We start from the raw sequence: 26,180 nt of genomic DNA, 5'->3' as shown, positions 1-26,180 counted from the left end.
TCCTTGATGGAGAGGTACAACTGAGTAGCTTGTCATCCCATGTTAATGAAGACCTATCATTTCTTCTAGTCCACTAAGACTTTCCCCTGTCAAGCCCTCAGTCTATTAACTTGTCAGTCTGTTTGGAAGGAAATTGAGAAATTGCTCATGAGTATTCTTTCCCCAGTCCAAGAGTACAGAATAGATTGGGAAGCCCTGGACCATTGGGGACTTCCTTCCAGAAGCAGTCCAAATGCAGCCAAGTGAAACTGACTCATTGTGGCACTTCTACTCCTGGGATTGCCCTCATTCCAGAGATGAAGCCAAATGGATTCAATTAGAGAAGCCATGGCCCATCAGTTACAACAATCTCCCAACAGCTCATCTGAACTCTGTGGGTCATAATTAAGATTTTTGTCAAGTCCAGGGCAAAAGTTACACAACTTGTTCTGAGGCTGGAAATATTGCAAAGGGTAGCCAGGTATAAAACCTTTTTACTTAGTCTCATGATGGTGCCAGAGAGAGTGGTAAACTTCTGAATAGATGATTGGACATGTGAAAATTCTTTCATCTGATGCCTAGTTCTTTTGGAATAAGCTGTGTAAGGGGAGACAGCCTTTATCTTATTATCAGGGGACTAACTCTTACCTACAGGGAACCATAAGCAATCCTCTTTTTCTAGCTGGGTCCCCAGTTTACCATCTTTAATTAGTCAAATATCAGATATGTGTTAAAGTACTTACTATGTACTAAGCAAGAGCCAGTACAATAGTAATAGATGGAGAAATGGCCTCAGAATTAAGAAGACCTGAATTCAAGTCCTGCCTCTAACACATGTTAGCTATTGATCCTGGAGGAGTCATCATAACTTTCTACATCTCAAGAAATTTTCTTAAATCAGAAGTTGCAAAAGAGTCCTTGATTTTAATTGGTAGAGGGGGGCTATTTGCTTAGGATTTCCACAGCAATGAAGTCACAGGAAAGAAAAAAAAAGAGATGAGGGAAGAAGGAAGGAAATAAAGAAAGAAGGAAATAAATGAAAGGAAAGACACAACAGCCCTTGCCCTTGGAGGAGCTTATAGTCTAAGAGAGGAGATTAGACTTGTACATGGATATAGCAAGAAGTAGGATGTGAGAAGGATAAAGGAAAGATCTAGTCTAAATACTACAAGATTAGAGTAGGGAGATCATTTTCAGTTGGAGGGAGAATCAGAGTAAGTGAATACAAGCTGGGTTTTTTGAGGAAGAAGAATATTTCAATGTGTAGAGACATAGGAGTTTATTTCATTCTGTGTCAAGGTATGTAAATATATGAATAAATGGAGGCAGTGGGAGAGCTAATAAGCTTCTCCCAACATCCCTGGCATCAAAAGAGATAGTGTGAGAATAAGATAAAGAGATAATAAACATTTCTGAGGGTTTTGAAAGATGTTGCTAGATAGCCTTAGAATTCCGTCTTTTTAGTGGAATTGTAGTCACCTGCACCTAATTCTCTGGACATTGACATATAATCTTTCTGAAACTATTGATAGTGGCTCAACAATCATGCCAGTTTTTGCATATCTAAGAGTGAACTTTATCTGTGCCTGGTGACTTGAACTCATCAATGTTACATGGTTTCTCTTATATCTTCCAATTTATAATTTATTACTTCTCTTTGGGCCATGTTTGCCCTATCCTTTCCAGTCCAGCTATTCACTTGGATTGTGAAAACAGAAGTAAAATAGCAGTTGAACTGCCTTCTCACCATTGTCCATTATCATTGGTCTAGCCTTCCAAGAAGCAGTCTCATCCTTCCATTGATATTAATCATCTTCCCAGTGGAGATAAGACAAAAGCCATTTTGTTGTCAGAATTCATCATTATCTTTGGCTTTTTCTGATTTTTAGTACTCTTGCTATGACTCTTACAGTTCTGGGCCATGCTTTCCATCTTCCTTTTATTTTACCTGCCCTTGCTTTCATCTTCACTTTTTTTTTAAAGTCCACCTTGATTAACGAGTTCCCTTTGCATCCTCATTGATCTCTCCAAACAGCAGCTCCCCTTTACCCTTCTCATTCGAATTGTTTCTTTTCATGTCTGCAGAGTTTCATTAATAAGTGCTTCCTGTCCTTCCTGGGATAACTTCCCTGTATAATTTTAGTCCATGAAATCCTATCAATCATTTCTCTGAACTTTGCAGTCTTGCTCTTCCAAAATCTAGGATGCATGTTAAATTAGTCCTTGTTTTTTGCTACTTCTCTGCCACAAATTCCAAGGTTTCCTTCATTTCCTTCCCAGAAATCAGTTCCCTTATTGTTGGCAAGGATCAGGTCCAGAATAGAATTTCCCTTTGTCAGTTCTACATTTTGAAGGCTGAAATTATTATTAAGAAAAGTAAAACAATTATTAACTGTTTTGCTTTGGGCACAGAGATTCACTACAGATATTTATATAACTGGAATGCCCCCACACCACATTATTCTTCTAGACTAGACATGTGACTTTTTTTCTTGAATACCTCATCTATATTCCCTTTCAGAGCAAGAGGTCTCTATTGTACTATCATTTCTGTTTTGGTCTCTGATTATTCTTGTCCCAGACTCTCATTCTTATGTTCTCTCCCCTTCCCTCTTCCTTGTCTGTTTTGTTTTTTCTAAATGGGCACCCATTCTTAATAGGTAATGCTGCTCCCTAGGGACTCCCATCCCACCTTACTTTTTACCTGTGAAAGTAGTTCTAGGCCTGATTTGAGTCCAAACACTCATGTTCAAAAAAGCCTTTCCTCCTTTACTCCTCCCACCTGATGGACTTCTCTCATCGGGAATGGCTAAACTATCCTAAAAATGTTACTATAGAAATATAAGCTAGGCTTGATCTCTCAGAGATCCAGCAGATGTCTAACCCTCTCTCAGGTTCAGATATCTCTGCCAGAATTTTTTAAAATGAAGATACATTAAAACAAAATAGGCTTAAAAAAGGTACAAAAAGCAAGGTAGATATCACATGAGTTTTTACTATCATTTAAAAAATGTGTTTCTAGCCTTGTTCTCTTCTCTGAAAATATGTTCATTATTAAAGGAAAATTAAGTTTCTGTTCAGTTTCATGGTTCTTGTTAAGACTGGCAAGACCACTGATATATTCATATCTCACTGCTGAATGATAGCTCTTTGCTTGATATATTTGAGAGACATTTGCATCTTCTTTTCAAAATAAAAGGGCTTCCTAGGTCCCTTGTCCCCTCAGATTGACCTAAAGAATTCTCAAATCTCAGAGGTAGGAGAAATGCCAGAGGCCTTCTAGGTCAGTGTCTACCTGAGTTGAGAACCCTCAACAAATACCAATCCTCTAGACACTGGATGAAGATCTCCATTGAGGAGGGAGCCTCAAACTTCTCAAAAGGCCTTTTCTACTTTGTCACACATCTGATAGCTAGAAAACTTACCCTTATGTTAAACTATCTAATTCCTTTTCTAGATAATAATCTCTTAGATATTTAAGGTCACTGATAACACACCCAAAACTTCTCTTTGCTAGGCTAAATATCTCTAATTCCTTCAGTTCATTATGCTACAGGATGATTTTGAGTTCCCCAATCATCCTGGATATCCCTAAGATGTGCTCCAGATTCTCAATATTCCTTCTAAAATGTGTCATCCTACTTATAATAAATCACTAGCTACTTCATGCATGTAAGTCTTGTCCCCTAAATTGTCCTACTTCTCCTACAAAAAGTGTCTAGCTAAGTAGTGGGCACCTTAGCACTCAAAATACATAGATGGATTGATGGATGGATGTGTGGGTGGATGATGGATGAATGGGTAGATCAATAAACTCCATGAAGGCAGAAACAATATTATCTAAACTTTGTCTCTTCTCTAGTACCTAGCACAGTGAGTGCTTAATAAACATTCACTATTTTGGATAGATAAATGGGTGAGTGGGTGGATAGAGCACTCCCATTTCAGTCTGACCATTTCAGGCCCAGAACCAGACACCATGTATAATAGGGGTCACCACTCTGAAGTTTAGAGATGAGGCTAGTATGCAGCACAAGAATCAGATAGGACAGGAGCATACCATATAGCCTGGGACCTATGACTTATGAACTCCCAATCTCCTGATCTGCTAGCCAGAACTGCTTCCCAGAATTCAGAATTCCCCTAAAATAGGTACAAATATCTCCAAATATTAGAAATACAGTTGAATTAAAATTAAAAGAGCCCTCATTTGTCTAATCCTTACCTGACCAAAAGTGCCCTCTCTAATATAGCTCATCTAAACTTTGATCAAAGACTTCCTTGGGAAAGGGAATCTACCACCTCCTAGAGGCAGTTGATTCTACTTTTAAAGAGCTCTGTAAAGACATTTTTCTACATACACAGTTTCTGGTGGAACAAAAATGTCTCAAAAGAGCATAGTATTATGCAAAAGTATTACTTCAACATTCATCATACTGTGACGGTAATCCTGTATCTCTGAGGGGTTGTGGCACTGGAACAAAAGTTCCACTGAGTATGACCAAGCTGGAAAGACTTGTTTTGGAAAGAGTATGGCAACAAATGCCTAAAACCAATCTGACAAAATATGGTCCTGGTAATATATATGTTATTACATATTGCAATCTGAAAACCAGACTGGCTAAAGCCAATCAATTAAATGTTGATAGAAACATGGAAAAACGTAGCAAAGAGCAATGGATCTGAAATCAGGGGAGCTGGGTTGAAATCTCAACTCAACTGCCCATGTGAAATTGGGCAAGTCCCTTTACTTCTCTCAGTCTTAGTTCCCTCATCTGCAAGAATGAAGGGGCCAAACTAGAGACCATTGCACGATGGAAAGAGCCCTGTTTCTCAAATCAGACAGAGGACCTGTATTCAAATGTTACCAAACACTGCAAGGGTAGAGTATTAGACCTGGAATCAAGAAGAACTAAGTTCAAATCTACCCTCAGACACTTACTCACTGGGATATTAGCTGAGCAAGTTAACCTCTCAGCTTCAGTTTTTCTACCTGTCAAATGGGGATAATTAAAGCACCAACCTCCTAGACCTATTTTGAGGATCAAATGAGGGAGCATATATAAAGTACTTTTCAAATATTAAAGTACTATGTAAATGCTGGCTATTAGTCTTTCTACTACTACTTTTATGATGTTAATCTTGCTGGGCCTCATTTTCCTCACTTGTAAAATAAAGGAGTTGTACCCCCTTCTTGGACCTCTGAAGTTTCTTCCAGCTCTGAAGTTTCTTCCACCTATAAACTTCTCAGGTGCTTTCTACTTTTAAAACTGATTCTAAATGAAAGCCTAAATTTGCTTCTTTTCAACATTTGCCCTGGGCATTTTGCACAGAATTGGGGTCTCATTCAGGCAGAGACAAAAAGACAGGACTCCAGGTGACAGTCAGGCAGATCCAGACACTAATTTTGTGTGTGTGTCCCTGACCGCATAGCAACGTGGAATTTGGTACTAGAGGAGGATTTTATACACACACACACACACAATCTCTCTCTCTCTCACTCTCTCTCTCTCTCTCTCTCTCTCTCTCTCTCCCTCTCCCTCTCTCTCTCTCTCTCACACACACACACACACTCACACTGGCCTTCCCCTGAGTTAAGGCAAGACTCCTATGGCCCAGCCCCAGTTAGGAAGGTCATTGGTGACACAGTTTCAATATTTTGAAAGAATTGCTCACATTTCTTCCTCAAGATGCTGTCTGCCTTCCCATCTTTTATGTGGTGCTAAGAAATGTGAGAAACACTAAGGGGGAGTCACTGTCTCCCACCCAAGCAATAGAAGATATGTGTAGTGCCTGGAAGGAAGGGACCTTGCTCCAGTTATGGTTCTTCTCTGATGTCCATCCTCTCATCAATCAATATACCAAGTGTTTTCTGACATCCTCTGTCCATCTCTACTCCGTTTGTACCATATTTGGCTGCAATTAGGAGAGGAGAGAGGAGACCTGATCTCTGCCCTTGGGGATCTCTAATACAGTTAGGGAGAGAGCAGTCACATTCATGATCTAAGACCAAAAGCAAGATAGTGTAATAAGTGCCACATTGTTTGACTTAAATTTCAAGTGCAAGAGAGTTCAGCATCAGTAAGAGTGGCCAGCACACAGTGGGCATCAGTGAACATACATGGAATGAATAGATGAAACAAGTTTTTAAATTTTGTATCAATTAAATAATTATATAAATCTATATAAATACCTTGTCAGACCCCACTAGTAGTATTGTATCCATTTCTGGGCACTTTTCTGTAAGAAGAAATATTAACAAGCTGGAATACATCTGAAGGAGAATGACTAAGCTGATGAAGGAGATTAGAATGATATCATATGAAGGAAGATTAATTAAAGGAACTCAGGGTGTTTAGCCTAGGGGAGAGAATATGGTGGGACATGAACTCTGTCTCAAAATATCTGACAGTCTTTCAATAATGAGGAAGAAGAATTAGACTTATTCTGCTTCGCTCCAGAGAACAGAAATAGGAATAGTTGTTGGAAACCATAAAAAGACCTGTTTTAGCTTAACATAGTTGGGGGAAAACTTCATAGCAATTAGAATTATCCAACATAGGAGAGGCAACATGGTACATAGAAAAGCCAATGGAATTGGAGGCAGAACATTGGGAGTTCAAAACCCACCACTACCATTTAGCAACTATGTGACCTTTAGGCAAATAAATTACTCTCTCCAGCCCCTAATTTCCTCATCTATTAAATGAAGGAGCTTTCCTAGATGAGCTCTATTCTGGCTCTAAATCGATTATCCTGTCTGTGATCTATATGAAATGAAAATCAATGGCTTTTGTAAGCCATGCATTCTTTATCTTTGGAGGACTGCAAACATATCTTTAACAGCCACTTGCAGTGGAAGAAACATCATGGGATAGTGGATGAAGCTAACCTTAGAGCCAAGAAGGCCTGGTTTCCAATTTTGCTCCTGATCCATTGTAGCTAAATTATCTTGGGCAGTTACTTTGTCTCCCAACGCTCTCAGGAAACTCTAAGACAGGAATTCTAAATCTTTTTTGTGTGTAGCATAGACCCTTTGGGCATGTTAGTATGGATCTTTTCTCAGAATAATGCCACTAAATAAATGAAATAGAATATGCAGGATTACAAAATAAAGTAGTTATATCAAAATGAAGATTTCAGGGTTTTTTTCCTCCTTCCAAGTTCATAGACTTCCTGAAATCGGTCCACGTGTTCCTTAGTAGCAGAAGGAGGTGAGAGTCTGTTCATGGGCCCTAGATTACGAATAAGTCTAAGTTACAAGCAAAATGGGAAATAGTTTGCACACTAGGATTTCTCTATACTCATTAGGGTAAAAACAAATGGATATATCCTTAAGAATGCAGAAGAGCACTATTCTAGACACACATAAATAAATAAGACATTATCTTTATCCTCCATTTGCTCATGGCCTAGGAAGGAAGGCAAGATAACTACACAAATAGGCAATGCTATATATGTACACATAGCAAGAGTATGTTTTGGCATCTTGGTCCTTTTGTTGTTTGCACAGAAGAAATCCTGACCTTTGTTGGGGCAGAGATGCTGCTGGCTGCTGACCAATGTGAAACTCAACTTTCCCTCTGCTCTCTAACTTGAGAAGCCCCAGCTGTTCCCATCCTGAACAATGACCAAAGCTGATAAAATCTGGTTAGTAATTATAGGCAGAGAGTAGAGGAGCTCAGAGACTCAGGCTCCAAAACTCCAGAAAACAAGGGTTCTAGTGAAAACCACTGTTGGCTACAAAGGCCCCTGATTCAATGAGTTCTTCCTGGGCAAGAGGCCTTTCCCCTCTGATGTTTAGCAGTTTTCTCTGTTTGCTACATTTAGTATTGCCTGAAGAACAAAGGGTAAGAGGTAGACAGGCAGAAAAAAACTAGGTTATTTTACTTAAGGACTCCTTTATACTCTTGCCTTTGGATGGAACTAAGTAGTTTCTCTCTTGCTCCTAATCGGCATCTCATTAAAGCAGCCTCAACTCCATCCCCACCACTTCTGGCTCACCTTCTATTCTCAGCCTGACTCTTTGGAACTCAGACTCATTTGAATTCTGAAATGGGTCCCCATTCAACCTCTCCTTTAATTAACACCTATAACATGGCTGAAAACTCTGACCGAGCTTGTCTCTCTGTCCCTTCCAATAATGGCTGGCTCTAGTCAATTTGAGGCCACAATCTGAGCCGTGGAACAATGAGAGATGGAGGAGAGGTAGATGGGAATGGATAGATGAGAGAGATCTAGAGATGGCATTCCAGGCCTTATGGTCTTGGAGAAATTGTTTGCAAAGCTGGAACACAAACATGCTTCTAGGAGTGAACTGATTTAAGCTCCAGGTAGGTAGCATCTGGCATCCTATGCCCCCTGCATTCTAGAGTCTTCCCCTCAAAGGTTAACTTCTAGCTATTCTGTATGTAACTTGTATATACCTGGTCAGGTACAAGGGCTCTTCACCATCAGAAAGTAAATTCCTAGAGAGCAGGAATAATGTTTTTACTTTTCTTTGTTTTCCAAGCACTTAGCAGGATACCTGGTGCATACTTACTAAATGTGAATGATTCAGTAGAGCACAGATTTCTCAAATTCCTTTCCAACTAAATGGAGCTCTTCAGTAATATCTTCCTCCCTCCCCACTCTCTACCCCCTAACAAATCCTCAAGTCAGCTGTGCCCCAATGCTGATTCCACAACACCTTGAAGTTTTTCCAATGTTCTCCAAGAGCACCTAGGAAACTTACCTAACTTCTCAAGATATAGATGATTTTTAACACACTTGGACTAAAATGTTGTAGGAAGAGGAACTGTATAATCAGCTATATTACAATAATGTGGTGTGATGCAAAGGATAGAGTGAAAAGGAGTGAGAGTGACTGAGGCAGTATGATAGAGTATGTTGAAATAAGCAATAGGTTTGGAGTCAAAGGATTTTAGTTCAAATCTCTCCTTTCCCACTGTCTCTGTGTGGCCTTAGGCCAATGACGTAACCTCTCTGAGCTTTAATTTCCTCATCTGTAAAATAAGAGACTGGACTAGATGACGTTTAAACTCCCATCCAGCTCTAAATCTCTATTCCTATAACCTGGATCATATTTCTAACATGCCACTCACTCACTTTGTTACCTCCTAGGGTAAGTTATTTCCCCTTTCTGGACACCAACTTCCTCTTTAAATGAGTTGGACTATATCATAGAATTTTAGGACCTCAGAGTAGGAAGAGATTTCCTAGGTCACCTTGACCAAGTTGGATCTAGAGAGAAATCATTTCTCTACAAAGCTTAGAACAAAATGCCTGGCATTGCTATTCAGATTTTTCATTTGTTTGAGTCTCAACAAATAACTTATGGAATGAATTTTATAGAAGCAAATAGAGCAGAATGGAATCTTTTGTGGATGAATGAACTAGCAGACATTTTAGCCCAAAGAAGAGGAGTCTTGGGGGAATGTGATCATTGTCTTCAATGTGATCACTAAGGGTCTGTTTTATAGAAGACATTAGACCCAGTCTGCTATCCTCTTCATTCTGGTATTGCTTGGGTCAGCAGCTCACAGGGCATTTTAATCCTAAGAAAGGTCTGAATTTTCCTGTCTGGGAAATCCAAAATTAAGGCAGATGGCCCAAAGTAGGAAAGGAATCTAACCTCCCTTCTTCCCCCGACCAACCCCTGCTGCTACTCTTTTGTAGCTGGTCATATCTATATGGAATTGTACCTTATACTGAAATACAACTTATATTGTACTTATACTGAGAAACAGATCCAAGATTGTGAGAGTTAAGTATCTGGACTTCAAAGGATATATGCCTCCATATATGTTCCCTATTTCCTATAGCATAAAAGGCCAAATAATTTAACCCTCCATAGCCTAAAATATAAAGCTATGGTGGCAAACTTAAGTATGGATCACTAAACCATATACAAGGACCCCCTGTAGCCCATGTATTGTCTGAGAAAACCATATGTTAATAATATCTTTGTTCTATTATATCTTTATCTATTTTGTTAAATATTTCTCATTTATATTGTTACCTGGTTCAAGCAACTTTTAGAAGTGTTATAGTCTTCACCGACCATGGCTACATTTTTGATAATTCTGAATTGAAAGAATAAATAATACATTTGGAGTCAGATGACTCAAGTTCAGGTCCCAACTCTGACATTTACTACTTATATGACTTTGACTACATTCCTTCTCTCTCTTCAGTTTCTTCATCTGTGAAAATGAGGAGCTGGAACCAAATAGATTTTTAAGGTCCCTTCCAGCATTGTTGTCTTTGTTATAACACACACAAAAAACCTACACTCTGGCCCTCACCTTATTTTCCAGCCTTTCCTGTCATTGTCCTAACCCTAGGCTCCAGACAGACTGAAATGTTTTCACTGATCCCTGAATGTGTCCTGTGATTTTGGTTTTGGAGGCCACCACAGTCCTTCCCTCCAAACCCATCTCTGCTTGTTGAAATCCCCCAAGTTCTTTAGACCCAGTTCAAAGGTGAACTCTTATAAGTTTTCCCTGATGCCTCCACAGATGGAAGTGAACCCCTCCTTCCTCCACTAACACACCAGTTGCCTAAATTTGTACTTCTTGTGCCCTTATCAGTTACTGCCTTGTACTCTAGTTATCTATATCTCTGCCTTCTCTCCTCTACTAGACTGTGACCCCCCTGAGGGCAGCAACCAATCTTCATCTCTGTCTCCCAGACATCCCTAAGTGGAGCAGAGAGCCACCCCCCACTTTGAACAGAGCAGTTAGTTGCAAATATTTGTTGGATAAAATTGAACTGAATTTTCCACTACAGAATGCAATTGAGAGAAAGTCCCAGAGCATTTCAGGGACAATCAATACATTCCCTGTCTTTATTGAACTGGTATTATTTTTCTTCTCCTGAAGGAATGGTTGTTTTCATGAATAAACATATGCTCTTCTCCTGGAGCAAATTAGAAAAGTAAGTTAGAATGATCCTGAGAATGTAGGATGAGGTATTGGGGATATTTTCTCCTGAAAAATAGAAGATGAGTGTGTTGGAGGGATGGGAAGGGGGTGTCCAACTTTGTGCTTTTCAGATTATCCCTCACACAAGCACATAAAATTTTTCTCAATTCTTTTGCTTTTCCCTTTTCTAATTTGTTCCAGAAGAGCACATATCTCTATATGACTATATATGTATATATACACATATATGCATACAAATACATATATGTATATGATAACTTATCCATAGTCCAGATTCCCTCCCAAAATGAGGCAGTAGAGTGTTTGACAAAATCTGAGAATCTCAGAGCTGAAAGGACTTCCATGGTCATCTAGTTCAATCCACATCCAAAGCAAAAATCTGCTCCCCCGAAGAATCCTAAACTGTGGTAATACATTCTCCTTTTGAAGACTTCCAGAAATGGGACAATCGGTAATTTAGAAGGCAACCTCTCTGTTCTTGGACAACTCTGACTGTTAGGATGCTTTTAGGTTGAATTGAAATCTGCCTCTTTAGTAATGTCTTCCCTTTCCCTCCCTTCCTCCAGCCCCTTGTTGGTCCATTGTGTTTGATATAGATGAAGGGAAGTGGCCTCTTTAAGGACCAAACTTTCAAGGAGAAGGCAAAAGGAAAAAATAAAGAGACCCTGCAAGTGACAATATTGCTTCTTTCCCTCTGTGAGATGCAATCTCTCCCTCCTAACTTGTCTTCCACACAAGGTAACCAAAACAACCAACTGCTGATGTAATGGAAAGATATCTATGCTCAGTGTCAGGATACCTAAGTTCAGCCCCAGGCTTACCATTAATTCACAATATGACCTTGGGCAAGTCCCCTTACCTCTTGAGGTCTTAGTTTTTTTTTTTTAAATAAAAACCCTTACCTTCCGTCTTAGAGTCAATACTGTGAATTGGCTCCAAGGCAGAAGAGTGGTAAGGGCTAGGCAATGGGGGTCAAGTGACTTGCCCAGGGTCACACAGCTAGGAAGTGTCTGAGGCCAGATTTGAACCTAGGATCTCCTGTCTCTAGGACTGGCTCTCAATCCACTGAGCTACCCAGCTGCCCCCGGTCTTAGTTTTTAGACTCCTCAAATCAGAATAATACTGGTATTACCTTGCTCATAGAGTTGTTATAAAGAAATTCAGTCTCAGTTTCCATATCTATAAACTTACAACTGCAATAAGGATCAGGTAATTTGGCAGGTAGATGAGCAAATACCTGGATTATGGCAACAAGGATCTAGACAGGGTACTATGGACAGATGGTGTTAATCAAAAACAAGATATCAGAGCAGTGATGGGAGAAGGAGGGTTTTGAAGGAGCCTTAGGGAGAAATGATCATTCAGATTCCTCATTCATCGTATTTATGGGTCAATGAAAGAAGATGCAGTTCATCCCAGAAAGAATGACCAGAGATTTTGTATCTTCTTTGAGATGTATTTCTGTGAGCACCAGTAGAACAAAGAGTTCCATAAGCAGTGTGAAAGGAGAGACCAAGAGTCCTTAGATAGTGGTCCTCAAGGATCTGGAGAAAGAGCAGATGATGAGGCCTAGAGTGCCTTAGGATACAGAGACAGGAGGTATGATAAGCTCCCTGGTAGTCCTTTACCTCACCAAAACAGCTAAAGCTGGTGACTTGATTTAAGAAACATTTCCTAATAATCTGCTAGAGGTCTTCAAGGGAAAATATATGGTTATCTTTTGGGGTTGTTGTAGATGGGGATTCCTATTCAGGTCCTGGAGTGGATGACCCAAGAGAAAGGAAAGAAACACTGGGAAAGGTCTGCTGCCCAAAACAACCCACTCCTCTCTACCAGCCTAGGATAAGTATGGCTTTCTCCAGCGCATTCTTTTGAAATGCAAATACCCTCAAATGTATTAATTATATATATCCCAGCATCCCAGACATCCCCATGCCCTCTACTATATGCATTTCAGCATCTACCACTATAAAGACCTGGAGGTCCAACTCCAGTGGGTGATTCTGGAGTTTGATAGATGAGCTCTCGCGTTATTTTCCCCAGTGTCAATTTCACCATACCACTTCTTGGCCATATCCATATGTTGCCTCCACAAAACCAGAATGAATGCTTTTTTAGTCATTCATTCACTTCTGTTGTTCTCATCTCAATGGGAATTAATCTAAGGTTACTGGCCCAGGAGTCAATGAGACTTGGTTTCCCATCCCAGATCTGCCACCAAATTGCAATGTGATTTTTGGGAATCTTGACTTCAGTGTTCTTCTCTGCAAAATAAGAGCCTTAGCCTAAATGATCTTTAAAGGCAGTTCCAACTCTGAAATCCTATGAATTTGTCTTCTGTCTCTTGGAGCCAAAAAGTTAGCCTCTGAAATAGCAAAAGGAAAAATGCATTCTCTTCTCTTGTGTCTAAGCATGCGGCCAAGTGGGTAGTCCCAACAAACCGTCCTCAGCTTGTCCTGATGTGGTTTAGTAAGCAGACGGTCTGGGTTGGATTATCTGCGGGGTTAAGTTGTATTCATCACTAATCCTTCCTAATACCAGCTTTGCTTTGATTAAATATATATATTAGGATAACTCTACTGTTTGAGAAGGCTCAGGAGCCTTTGTCAAAGGCTTGTCCACACCAGCTTTTTTAGTCTCCAATGCTATCATCTCCCTATTAGTCTAATGGAGGTTAGCAGTGGCCTAGGTCAGCCAAAGAAGTGGATACAGGAAACTTTTGTTGGGGAAAGAGCCATGAACTTGAGGCCAAGGAACATGGGTCCTGAGGTCCAGCTCCATTTGGATGACCTGGGATAGATTGCTGTACCTCAGTTTCCTAATCAGTGAAATGGAGATAATCCTTGCACTACCTACCTAACAGGGCCATTGTGAGGAGCCAGTAAGGTTAAGAATGTAAAACATTTATAAACAAAGTGATAAATGAATATAAGTTGTGAATTATGCATCCTCCCTATTTAATTTGAGAAAACACTCATATAATTCCTATTTTGCACATACTGACTTCTCTGCACATGTTGTTTGTTCTTTGAAGGCAGAAACTGTCTTTCTTGCTTATCTATGTATCCTTTGAGTTTAACACAATGCCTAGTATATAGTAATTACTTAAAAAGGGCTTTATTCTTTCATTCATTGCCTAGTACACAGTAAATGCTCAATAAGTGCTTTTTTTCTTTCATTTGCTTCCTAGCAAAAAGAAAATGCTTAATAATTGCTTTCACTATCTATTGAGTGCCTCCTATGTATAGTGCTTTTGCTAGGCATGGAGGAAGGTACAATAGCTAGATGAGACAAAATCGGGGGCATCTGGGTAGCTCAGTGGATTGAGAGCCAGGCCTAGAAACAGGAAGTGCTAGGTTCAAATCTGGCCTCAAACACTTCCTAGCTGTGTGACCCTGGGCAAGTCACTTAACCCCCATTGCCTAGCCCTTACTGCTTTTCTGCCATAGAACCAATGCATAGTATTGATTCTAAGGTAGAAGATATGGGTTTAAAAAAAAAGTAGATGAGACAAAATATTATAAAGCTCAGTCTAGTAGGGAGATAACAGTAAAGTCCAGTATTTCTTGATAAGTATATTAGACAAATAAAGAAAAAAGCTCTTTGGGCAAGGAGGTCAAGTCTTTAGTTTGGGGTTCAAGGGTCTCCTATTGGGCTACAGATTGCTGAGAGGAAAGATAAGATATCAGACAGTAACCCATATCACCATAGTATAATTTCAGCTACTCTACTTACTTTAATAAGGCCAGTGAATGAATGATTTATTTATTTAAAATATTCTTTAAGAATTTACTGTGTGCTAAGTGCTGGGAAAAGAAAAAGATAAGACAGTATTTGCTCACATCTTTGGGAGAGACAGCTCATAAAAGAGATAATCAAGAGTTTGATATAGCAACAAACTCCAAATGATGATATCTGCCTCTGTTCCTTTCCTTCCTTCTCCTCAAACACCCTACTCTATCTTAGCATAACCTAACCAGGTACTCAGTTTTAGAAACAGAATCATAAAATAGCAGAGATTGAAGGGACCTAATCAGTCACCTAATCCAATCTTTCTAAAGAAGGAATCCCCTTTATGATATCCCTGATACACGGACAATTAATCTCTGTTTGAAGACTACTGATGGAAACATACTCCCTTTCCAGATAATTTGTCTCACTCTAGAATAGTTATAACTTTTAGTAAGGTTTTTTTTTCATTTTCATATGTTTTTTGTTTATTTCTTTTTACCATTGCTCACAAGGGTCAAACATAATTAAGTCTTATCCCTCTTCTACATGGAAACTCTTCAAAAGATTGAGAGTAGCTATAATGCTCCAACCATAAGACTTCTTGTCTCTAGGGAAAACATCCGGAATAATTTTATTTTTGTATATAAATCTTCTCCAATGATAGGTGAAGAGTTATAGCACTCAAAATTCATAAGAGATAGTTTGGAGATCATTTTTCATAAAAAGGAGGAAACCTATTGAAACCATTATTCCCAAGATATGGCATAACCCAAAATATGAATTGTTGTCCAGGGGATTAGATAAGTTTCTGGATGATAGGTCCATAACTGATTAAGGAAGAAGTTAGGAACTTTGGAGACAAGGCCAACCATCATGTTGGTGATGTGTATGTTCACTCTGGCTTCCCTCCAAACCATGATGCTTCAGTGTCTGTCAGAGATGAGACTTTAGGCTGATTTAAGGAGGGGGGATTCTGAAGAATTGTTTCAGCTGAAATATGTCTGTACCTCTTAATAAAAGGAGCAACCCCTGGGGAAGGACCTCAAGAGAGCAGATATTTATGGGTCAACTTCTAGTGAGGAGTCAGACTGAGCCCTCTTTAAGTAAGACTAAGGCAAATAAATCAAGAATGAAAACTTTGTCCTCTAACTAGGTTTTTTTACATCTACATAGAAATACACACAGCTAGCAGTCTATCGATCTTAGCTATCTGTCTGTCTAGCTATCTATCCATCTAATTTATCATCTCTTTACCTAGATATTTATTGTGTAATTTGATCCTTCTCTCCTGAAGGAAATTCTTACCATATGATTGTAATAAAAAGGTGATTTTTTTTAAAGGGACAATTCTTGCAACCACAAGGGAGAGGACAGGCAGCAAGTTTGCGGGGGGAATAACCTAGGAACTAGAGCGTGGCAGAGCATCAAATTTAAAGGGTCATCCTTGGTCTTGTTTGTTTCGGCATTTTTGTCAATAACTTAGGTGAAGCTTACTATTCAATTTATGAGTCGTACAAAGTTGGGAGGGATCACTAACTCACTAGCCAGTGGAGTCAACCTTCCAGAAAGGTCTCAATAGTCTCAACAGATGAGGCATTGGCAAAATACAGCTTGAGGGCCAAATTTGGCCATCTCCTATTTTTTGTTCAATCTGTGAATTAACAGTGGTATACAACAATGGTCCCAGTCTCTAAGACCATGTAATATAAGGAGTATAAACATCAAATTTTACACAAGGGCTTGAAAACTAATTATACAAAAGGAACATGTGACTATCAATAATTTAAGTGAGAAAAAGTTTATAGTATTCTGCTAGACTTCATAATGAATAAGAGACAATAGCTTATGTATTAATCACAAAAGTTAATGCACTTAGGCTGTGTTAATAGAAGACAAAAGTCTAGAAAGAGGAAATAATAATCCCTTGATCCCTTGCCTCAGTCAAACCATAGCTGAACTATTGTAGTCATTTCTGGGTGCCACATTTTAGAAAGGAGATTGACAAACTCTATTAGTCAAGTGCCTCCCTCTCTCTCAGGAAAATTCCTTCATCTCTAAAATGCCATGATTGAATTAAGTGATCTCAAGGCACTTTCTATTTCCAAGTATGTCTGATTCTATGTTCCTAAAATGGGCTGTATTCATGAGACAAGCCAAATGGTGAAGGAACATAATACAATGAATTAGGAGGATTAGTTGGGAGAACCAAAGAGAGAAGACCTAATTGGAGGAGGGGAGCAGAATGTGATAGATATCTTTGAATATTTCTAAATCTTCCATGAAAAAGAAGTAGACTTGTTCCCACTGGACTTGGCCCAATAAGGCAGAACTCAGAGCTAGAGGACAGAAGAAGGAGGAAGTGGAACAGAAATTTTAGGTAATATTAGAGAAATAGCTTTTAGGTCATATAATCATTAGGGGTGACCAAAAGTAGAATGGGCTATCTTAGGGGTAAAGGTGGGTGTAATGAGTTCCCATCTCTAGAAATCCCCAAGTAGAAAGAGGTTAACTTCTCATCATGTAGACTGCAAAGGGAATTTCTCCCTCAAGTAACAGCCTTGATACTGGAAGCATTCTGGAATGTCCTTGAATATGTGCCTAACTCTCTGAAGTTTCTGTTTCCTATTGGGGCTACCCCTACAGAGAGGAGGTACGCTGGACTTCCAAAGATTCCTCTATCCTGATTCTTCAGAACACCAATTAGCACTGAGTACAGACTTCACAAATTACTGGAGTGGACATTCCTCTCTCTGCCCAGTTTTTACACAGCAGGGTCCTAGCAAAGGCTGAGACCATAGACCAAACCAGGGGACTTGACTTCTGCCTGTCTGGAAGCCCAGATGTAGGGCATTCTTATCAACTCTTAGTGCCAGCAGTAGGGAAGAGACATCAGCACTTCTCTGCTGGTGTGTAGGCAGGAAGCCTCCAAGTCATCAAATGGAATTGAAAGTATGGTTTTTTTCCTTGGTTCAGTTCAGAGCTTTACTCATGAAGAAGCAAAAATAAGCACAGCACATTCTATTAAACTGTCAGATTGAATAAATCTGAATTCCATATCTTGGCCTCTGGTCAAGGCCAATGCATTTATTCCAGAGGCCATTTAATTAGTGGGAAGGACTGTTCCTGAAGTCTATTCCTTGTCATCTGAAAAAGTATTTTAGATATTTGGAAAGGCCTTCATTAGGCAAATGCATCCATACTCCTGAATTCTGACTGATCTTTTCAAGGCTAATTCAAATTCTATCTTCTTCATTAAGCTTTCCTTGTTTCCCACCACCACCACCCAAACCAACCCTGTTGATAATTGCCTTCACCATATGAGGTACAGTGGAAAGAGCATTCGAAATGAAGTCAGGAGACTTCATACAAATCTCACGCCCACCACTTATCAGCTACATAACCAGGGACAAACACCTCACAGTCTACTTCTAGTCTACTTTTGTAGACTTGTTCAACATTATCCCCCTTCGTGCATTCTACAGTCCAGTCGTACTGTCCTACTTGTTGTTCCTAACACATAACATTCCATCTCTGATCTCCACATAGGCTGTCTCTATTCTTGGAAAGCATTCCCTCCTCTCTGCCTTTTAGAATTCCCCACTTTTATGAAAGTTTGTGTCAAGGACTATCCCTATATGAGACTTTTCCTGATCTCCACCCACCCCCTAGCTGCTCTTACCTCCTTACCATAAAGCAACCTTGTATTTACTTGTACATAATATAGTGGGCTCCGATCTCATCTCTGACATATATTAGCTGTGGGACCCTGAACATTTACCTTGTCAATGTCTAAGACTATAAGAGGTAGGGAACATGCCTGGGGTCTGCCTTGGTAAATGGAGTTTTCTCCCCCAAAAGTTCTCTGAATCAATGGAATCACAGGTCAAGTTCCTCTGATCTCTACATTTTGTATCTACTTGTAATATGCACATATTTCTCCTATAAAATATAAAATTCTTGAGAGCAGGGACTGTCTTTTTTTTAATGCTCTGTATTCCCAGGGCTTAGGAGAATGCCTGACTGATAATGGGCATTTAATTAATACTTATCGATTGATTGAAGTCACTTAATCTCTCCCAACTTCAAGTTCATTCTCTATAAAATGAGGGTAATAGTACTTTTACTGCCTGTCTCAATGTGATCTGCCATTATTATTATCATACTTTGTACCCCACTAATGCAGGGCAACTAGATGGCACAGTGAACAGAGTGCTGAGCCTGAAATAAGGAAGACCTGAGATCAAATCCAGCCTCAGACAGTTACTAGATATGTACCCCTGGGCAACCCTGTCAGTTCACTCATCTGAAAAATGAGCTAAAGAAAAAAGTGGCAAATCACTCTAGTATCTTTGCCAAGAAAGCCCCAAATGGGGTCATAAAAAGTCAGACATGACTGAAATGACTGGATAATAATCACCCCACTAATGTAGGGCAACTAGATGGCACAGTAGATAGTATCAGGTTTGCAGTTGGGAAGATCTGAGTTAAAATCTGGTCTTAGACACTTACCAGGTATGTGACCCTAGGCAAGTCATGTAACCCTGTTTGCTTCAGTTTCCTCATCTATAAAATGAGCTGTAGAGGGAAATGGCCAACTGTTCCAACATCTTTGCCAAGAAAATCCCAAGTGGGATCATAAAGAGTCAGACATGTCGGAAAACAACTAAACAACCCTAGTAATGTGCTGATGATGCATACATATGCATATCATATCATATCATAGTTATCAGCATTTGTATTTTATTCTTCTATAAATTCCATGAAGAAAGGTATCATACCTTATTGGAACTTTATACCTCTCCCAGCACTTAGCATAATACTCTAAAGAAAGGAGTCTCTCAGTGACTTTTTCCCCCTTTAAGCCTTTACCTTCCATCTTAGAATAAATACTAAGTATTGGTTCCAAGGCAGAAGAGTGATAAGGACTAGGCAAATGGGATTCTCTATCTGGCTCCCTATCCACTGAGCCACTTAGCTGCCCTGCACACAGTAACTCTTAGCTGAATGAATGAAGCATTCCTTATTTTCTACACTGGATTGCAGGGGTCTCAAGTGTAGGAGGGCTCTTAGCAGTAACCCTTCCCAACAAGAGCTCTTGGGGGATACAGGCCATGGAATGGGAGAGGTGGGTCAGGTTTCTACTTCTGTCAGGTTTTTAAAAGAGTGGTTTAGATTCACTGGTCCAAGAATGTTTTGCACTGATGGAGGGGCTTGTGGCAGGGGTATATGTAAGAAAAACCTCATCTCTAATGGAAGAAATTGTAGATGAATTCAGTTCCACCTCTCAGCATCCTGGGAGACTGTTGGGAAAAGTGAACAGGAGTTGACCTGCTGCAAAACCTCAGCACACATATTGCCACTCTTGGGGCTTCATAATTGATGGGTGTTGAACGATTCAACTCAGTATAGAATTCACAATCTTTAAAAAACTTTTTCTTTCTTTAAACCTTTATTTGCCATCTTAGAATCATACTAGGTTAGGTATTTGGGGTTAAGTGACTTACCCAGGGTCAGATAGCTAAGAAGCATCTGAAGCCAGATTTGAACCTGGGGCCTCCAGACCTGGCTTTCAATCTACTGAATCACCTAGTTGCCTCCAAAAATAGGATTTTGGCCAGATTTGAAATTTTGACCAGATTTGAAATCCTCAGCAAACTGAGGATAAGAGGGTTTAATTGACTTAACAGCATCACAAAACTCAGGAGTTGCAAAGGTAGAAATAGAACTCATGACTTCTGACTCAGACCATGAAAAAATTCACTTAGCTCTTTAGCAACATAGCTGAGCCCAGTAACTAAATCTCTTAACTCCAACCCCTGTAAGCATCTCCTTTTTAAGCTAAATGAGTCCTTTCCCACCTTGACAGTGGTCTAAGAAATTCTACTGTCAGCCAGTATGTCATGATTAATAAAAGCTTTTAAAAATTTAGCCATGCTCACACTCCCTCTGGCCCCCAAAAAGGATGTTTCCATATATAATCTTTCTCCTATAAAATGTTATATTTTCTCAGTCATCAGGAGAGTGAAGTGGGTTTCACTATGCTTAATATAAAATTGCATTACTCCTGACTTTCAGGGAGTCCTCATCAAGCTTTGGTGCATATGTGGGGGAAGAGGAGAAGTGCTATTAAAGTGGTTTAAGTATAGGCCTTGCTTCAAATGTAGGATGTGTGCAGTTTTTCTAATAAGCCCTAACTGTAGGTGCTCATGATGAATGTACCTATTATGGTATTGTTTCCACTCTCAATTTCCACATTAAATTGGAAATGCTGTATCAATGAGATTTTTCCCCCAGTAGGCAGCATCTCTACCTTCCTATCAATGATGAGATAATATAAACTACTGGTTAATTTTCCCTAGTGTGCAAGCTTTAATCACATTCCTCTTCTCTTTCCTCAGTACATTCTAACCATATGCTTCTAAAAGAGGCACTATATGGGGTTAGAATGATGACTTCTGACATGGAAGAAAGGGATTAAACCAACTCTGCTTGACCTCAAAGTGCAGAATTAGAAACACTAGATAGAAGTTGAAGAGATTCAGATTTCAGCTTGATGTAAGGAAAAACTTCCTAACAATTAGAGCTATTGCAAAGTAGAATGTACTACCTGAGAAGTTAGTGGGCTCCAGAGGAACCCTGCTCTGGTAAATGTTCTAACAACCAGCTCTCTAGAGATGGAAGTTGGGGTGGGGGGAATTCATGGCAGGACATTTAATCTGCTTTATTACCACTTTTACCATCACTTTCTTAAGTCTAGACAATAAACAAATAATAAATTAAGCTCTTATTTGTAGTGTTTTATGATTTTTGAAAAGTAACCAAACAGAGTGAAATAAGCAGACCCAGGAAAAATGGTACACTGTAACTGCAATATGGTGGAAAGAACAACTGTAACAGACTTAGCATTCTCAGCAATGCAATGATCCAGGACAATTCTGAAGGACTTATGACAAAGAAGACTATCCACCTCCAGAGAAAGGCCTGTTGGAGTTGGAATGCAGATGAAAGCATACGATTCTTCCCTTGTTTTGGGGTTTTGGTTTGATATGAGTGTCCCTTTACAGCAGTGAACAATATGGAAATATGTTTTGCGTGATAATACACATATAACACAGATTGAATTGCTTGCCAGCTCTGGGAGAGGGGAAGGAAAGAGGAAGGGAGACAATTTGGATCATATGACTTTGGAAAACTTTTGTGGAAATTTGTCATCACATGTGATTGGTTAAAAAAAAAAATTAAATGGAAAAGTAACCAAAAACCCTGCAAAAATGAGGTGGTTCCAACACAGCATATCCCTAGCTTTTCCTTACTAGAGATCTTCAAGGAAAGGTTGGATGACTTGTTGGGAACGTTGTAGAGAAGATTCCTTGTTCAGATACAAATTGAACCGGCTAGCCTTTGAGGCCCCTTCCAACTATAAGGTTCAGCTGATTTAAGAAAAAATGGTTTGGGCTGCAAATGGATATGTTAGTTCTGTATTCCAATGGAGATTGATTCAGCACTAATGAAGATTGGTTCAGCACCAAGGACAGCTGCTATTTCCAAAGGGTCAACTCACCAGATCATGAATTTTAGAGCTTGCAGAGTCTTTATAAGTGATAGTCTGACCCCTTGGTCTTACAGGTAAAGACATTGAAACCTAGAAAGGGGGAAAACTTATGCAAGATTATATAAGTAGTAAATATCAAAAACCAAGAATTAAAGGTCCTCTAATGATACATTATTCTTTCCACTAAGTCACAGAGATTTTTGCCACTTTTTGGACTCAAACACATAGTTTGTTGGTGGTGCTCAGTTGTCCGATTCTTTATGACCCTATTTGGAATTTCTTGACAAGAATAGTATAGTTGTTTGCCATTTCCTTCTCTAGCTCATTTTACAGAAAAGGAAATTGAGGCCAGCAGGGTTAAGTGATTTATCCCAGGTCACATAGCTTGTAAGTATCTGAGGCCAGATTTTAACTCAGGGAGATAAATCTTCATGACTGGAGGTCTGATTCTCTATTATGCCACATAGCATATATAATTTTTCTTTCTAGTCTATAAAATATCAGTCCCCTTTGAAAGCTATATCTGCACCAAATAGAAAGATCTTTCTTGCATGGTATGTCCACATAATTGAAAATTCTTGTATAAGATAGACCTTTAAATAATTTGGATAATGTTAAATTCGATGAAAAAGAAATTTATTATATAACTATGTATAACTTTAGTAATTGGTGTTGAGGTTTAAAAAATGTAAAATAATATGTCCACTCCCTTAAAATCAACAGTCTAGTATGGTGTGGGAGTGAGATTTACCATGTATAGAGATGAATAAATAGGATAATTTGGAGAAGAGAGCATTATCAACTGGTGGGATCTGGGAAGGATTCCCAATGGAAGTAAAACCTGAGTTGAGCCTAAGAGATAAGGATAGAGTATATCTTGGGTATGGCAGACAGCCATACTCTTTACAGAGGCAAGAGACAGAAATGTTAGGTTAGAGAAATTAGTCATCAAATGGAACTAGAATGCCAAGTGTGTGCGGGTGAGTGATGTGCTGCTAGAAAGGTAAGTTGCAGCTACATTGAAAAGAGCCTTCAATGTCAGGCTGAGGAGTTCATATTTGATTCTAAAAACAATGCCAGTGAATGAATTTTTTGTCAGAAGGAATTGAATTACCCCACAAAATGGAAAAGAGTTGAAGAACTTTAAAAAAAAATTTTTTTTCTTAATATCGTCTGTAGAAAATATCTCTTACTTATATAAATATGTAGAGTAAACAAACAAACAAGCAAACTTACTTTCTGTCTTAGAATCAATATTATGTACTGGTTCCAAAGCAGAGCAGTAAGGACTAGGAAATGAGGGTTAAGGGACTTATCCAGGTCACACAGCTAGGAAGTGTCTGGGGTCATATTTGAACCCAGGACCTCCTGTTTCTTGGCCTGGCTCTCAATTCACTGAGCCACCTAGCTGTTCCCATTTGTAGATTTTGAATGAAAGGTTTTATATATATATATATATATATATATATACATATATATATATATATATAGTTGTTGTTGTTGATCTGACTCCAAAAAATTAAGAATTTCCACTGTGATTTTGAACAAAATATGTCTTTTTCCATTCAAATGCAAGTTTTTTAAGGGTAAGAACTATCTTTCTTTTTACTTGTATTTTTATTCCCAGGGCTTAGCACAATACTTGGTATATTGTGACTTGTCTTCTTACTTATTAGAGAGAACTACTCAAAAGCAAAATAGACCATCCAGAGAGATCATATAATGCTGAACAACAGGAGTATTCAAAAAGATATTGACTCACATTTGTCAAGGAATCTTATGAAACGGATTTTTATACAAGTACTGGTTGGACTAGTTGACCTAGTGTCATTCCATCTCTTCCATTTCCAATTCTCTTCAGTCTCCAAGATTCTGTTTCTTTGTTTATGGAATGTTACCTCCTATCAATAATCATTCTATTCCCAAAGCCCTAGGCCTTGTGTTTTTGTGACAAAGATCACAGTGCCTAGGCTCATTAGGTCTTATTTAAGTTTCTGACTTCAAAAGGAAAAAGACTCAACTTTGAGTCCTAAATGCATTTTTAGACACCCAAAACTATACACATAGACTGAGAGTAAAACAAGCCTACTACTCATGTATCATTGAAAACTAGTAATATTACAAAAATTATGATAGGTAAAATTTATGATGCTTTAAGATTTGTAAAATCTTTGTATATTATTTCATTTGATCATCACAACCCTGTGAAGTAAGTGCCATTTTTATTCCCATTGTATAGTTGAGGAAACTGAGTTTGAGAGAGATTAAGTGCTCAGGGAAACATAAATAAAAAATGTCTGAGGAAGAATTTGAACTTATGTCTTTTAGACTCTAAGTTTAATCCTCTGACCACTGTACCATGGGCACCCATATGGTACTGGAAAAAATACCACTCCAATATGATAGGTGCTCTCATATCTGGGCTAATGTACTATCTCATTTGGATGGTCTTTACTTAAGAATCCTCACAAAGCTACCTTGGACATCAGTTGACCTGTCTATAGCATTGTATTCAAGTTCCAATTGACTGGGATTCAAGGAAAAGAGACTGGCTGATGGGAGCTGGCTGAAGAGGTTCCTAAACCCATTGTGACTTTAGCAAGTTCAACTTACCTACTGGTTAACATAGTTCATATTGAACTTATAGAATAAAGAAGGCAACATGGTGCAATGGAAGGAATCCTGGACTTGGATTTGAATCCTGGATCTGCCACTTACTATTATGGGTAAATGACTGGATTTCAGTTCTTTCACCTGTAAAATAAGGAGATTGGACTATATGACCTCTAAGAAATCTTTTAGCTCTAAATTAAATTTTTATTTCCTTTCTAAAGCAACTGGTCAGTTATTTGAACTGGCAGTGTTAAACTGGTCAATTAAGGGGTAGGAGTACAGAGGTTGCAAATTACTACATGGAATTCTTCCATTGAACAAATTGAGTATTTGAGTATCAAAAGAATGAATGCATAGAATATATGTGGCAACAGAATGTCTGCAGGGAGAATATATCAAAGACACAGTTTACCTACCTTCAGCAATACAACCTATCCTTACTTCCCTGGCCTCAGAATATTCTAGGTTGGCTTACTATAAGGAGCTTCTTTCTGAGTAATCTCATTAGAGGAAGTGGATAGGGAAGTATAGGCTTAGTCAGGAAGAGATAGGTTCAAATCCTGCCTCAGTTACTTACTACCTGTGGGACCCTGAGAAAGTCACTTAACCTCTGTTTGCTTCACCTCTCAATTGTAAAGTAGGGATAATAATAGCGCCTACAATGTAGGATTATTGGGAGGATCAAATGAGAATATTTGTAAAAAGCACTTGGTATGTAGAAGGCATAAGAGGCTTAGGTCTACTGTGTGTGTGTGTGTGTGTGTGTGTGTGTGTGTGTGTGTGTGTGTGTGTGTGTGTGTAAACCAAAAATGTAAATTGGCTACAGTTTGTAGAAACTGGCTGGTAACTGAAATGAATTTTAATTAAAGCTTTGCAGTTTCAGTCGACTCATGTGGCAAATGTACCTCTGTAATTAAGGCAAGCATACTTGTAAGGGTCCGTATTGGGAAGCAGCTGAGTGTGTTGACTCTTCTTGGAAGTGAGGAGAACTAAACTGCATTTTAAAAACAGGGTATTTACTAATGCATAGCAGAATTGTTAATAGGCCACTGTCTTTGCAGAAGAGTTCTCTGCATCTTTGATCTGGCCCCTTGCTTTCTGAACTATCCCCTCTGGTAGTGATGCTTTCAGAGCATTGGATCCAACAGGGCTGCTATTGTCTAATGTGCAGCTTTGAGAGTTCGCAGAGACATGATCTCATCTCTTATGAAGCATTAAAAGAACAGACCAATCTATAGACAGATTGTGGGTTCATTTTCTCTCCAGTCTATCTCCTCTCCCTCCACAGAGAAAAAAGAAAAAGAAAGCCTGTGAAACAAATATGCATGGTCAAGAAAAACAAATCTTCATATTAGCCA

At 39.0% G+C, this 26,180-nt stretch overlaps 1 long non-coding RNA gene across 1 annotated transcript; it reads right to left on the bottom strand.

Annotated features, from left to right (window-relative positions):
* Nucleotides 1-89: 89 nt before the first annotated feature.
* Nucleotides 90-24,077, bottom strand: LOC103106214 (uncharacterized). The gene is made up of 4 exons (XR_001623593.2): nucleotides 23,972-24,077; nucleotides 22,219-22,299; nucleotides 6,173-6,219; nucleotides 90-2,334 (listed from the first exon to the last, which is right to left on the bottom strand). It is a non-coding gene; the product is annotated as an uncharacterized LOC103106214 (long non-coding RNA).
* Between the last annotated feature and the right edge of the window lie 2,103 nt (nucleotides 24,078-26,180).

Source organism: Monodelphis domestica, chromosome 7 (genome assembly GCF_027887165.1).
Source record: "Monodelphis domestica isolate mMonDom1 chromosome 7, mMonDom1.pri, whole genome shotgun sequence".
In the NCBI taxonomy this organism is placed as follows: domain Eukaryota; kingdom Metazoa; phylum Chordata; class Mammalia; order Didelphimorphia; family Didelphidae; genus Monodelphis; species Monodelphis domestica.
Note: the sequence above shows the minus strand (reverse complement) of the source record. Positions and strands in the feature narration are given on the sequence as shown.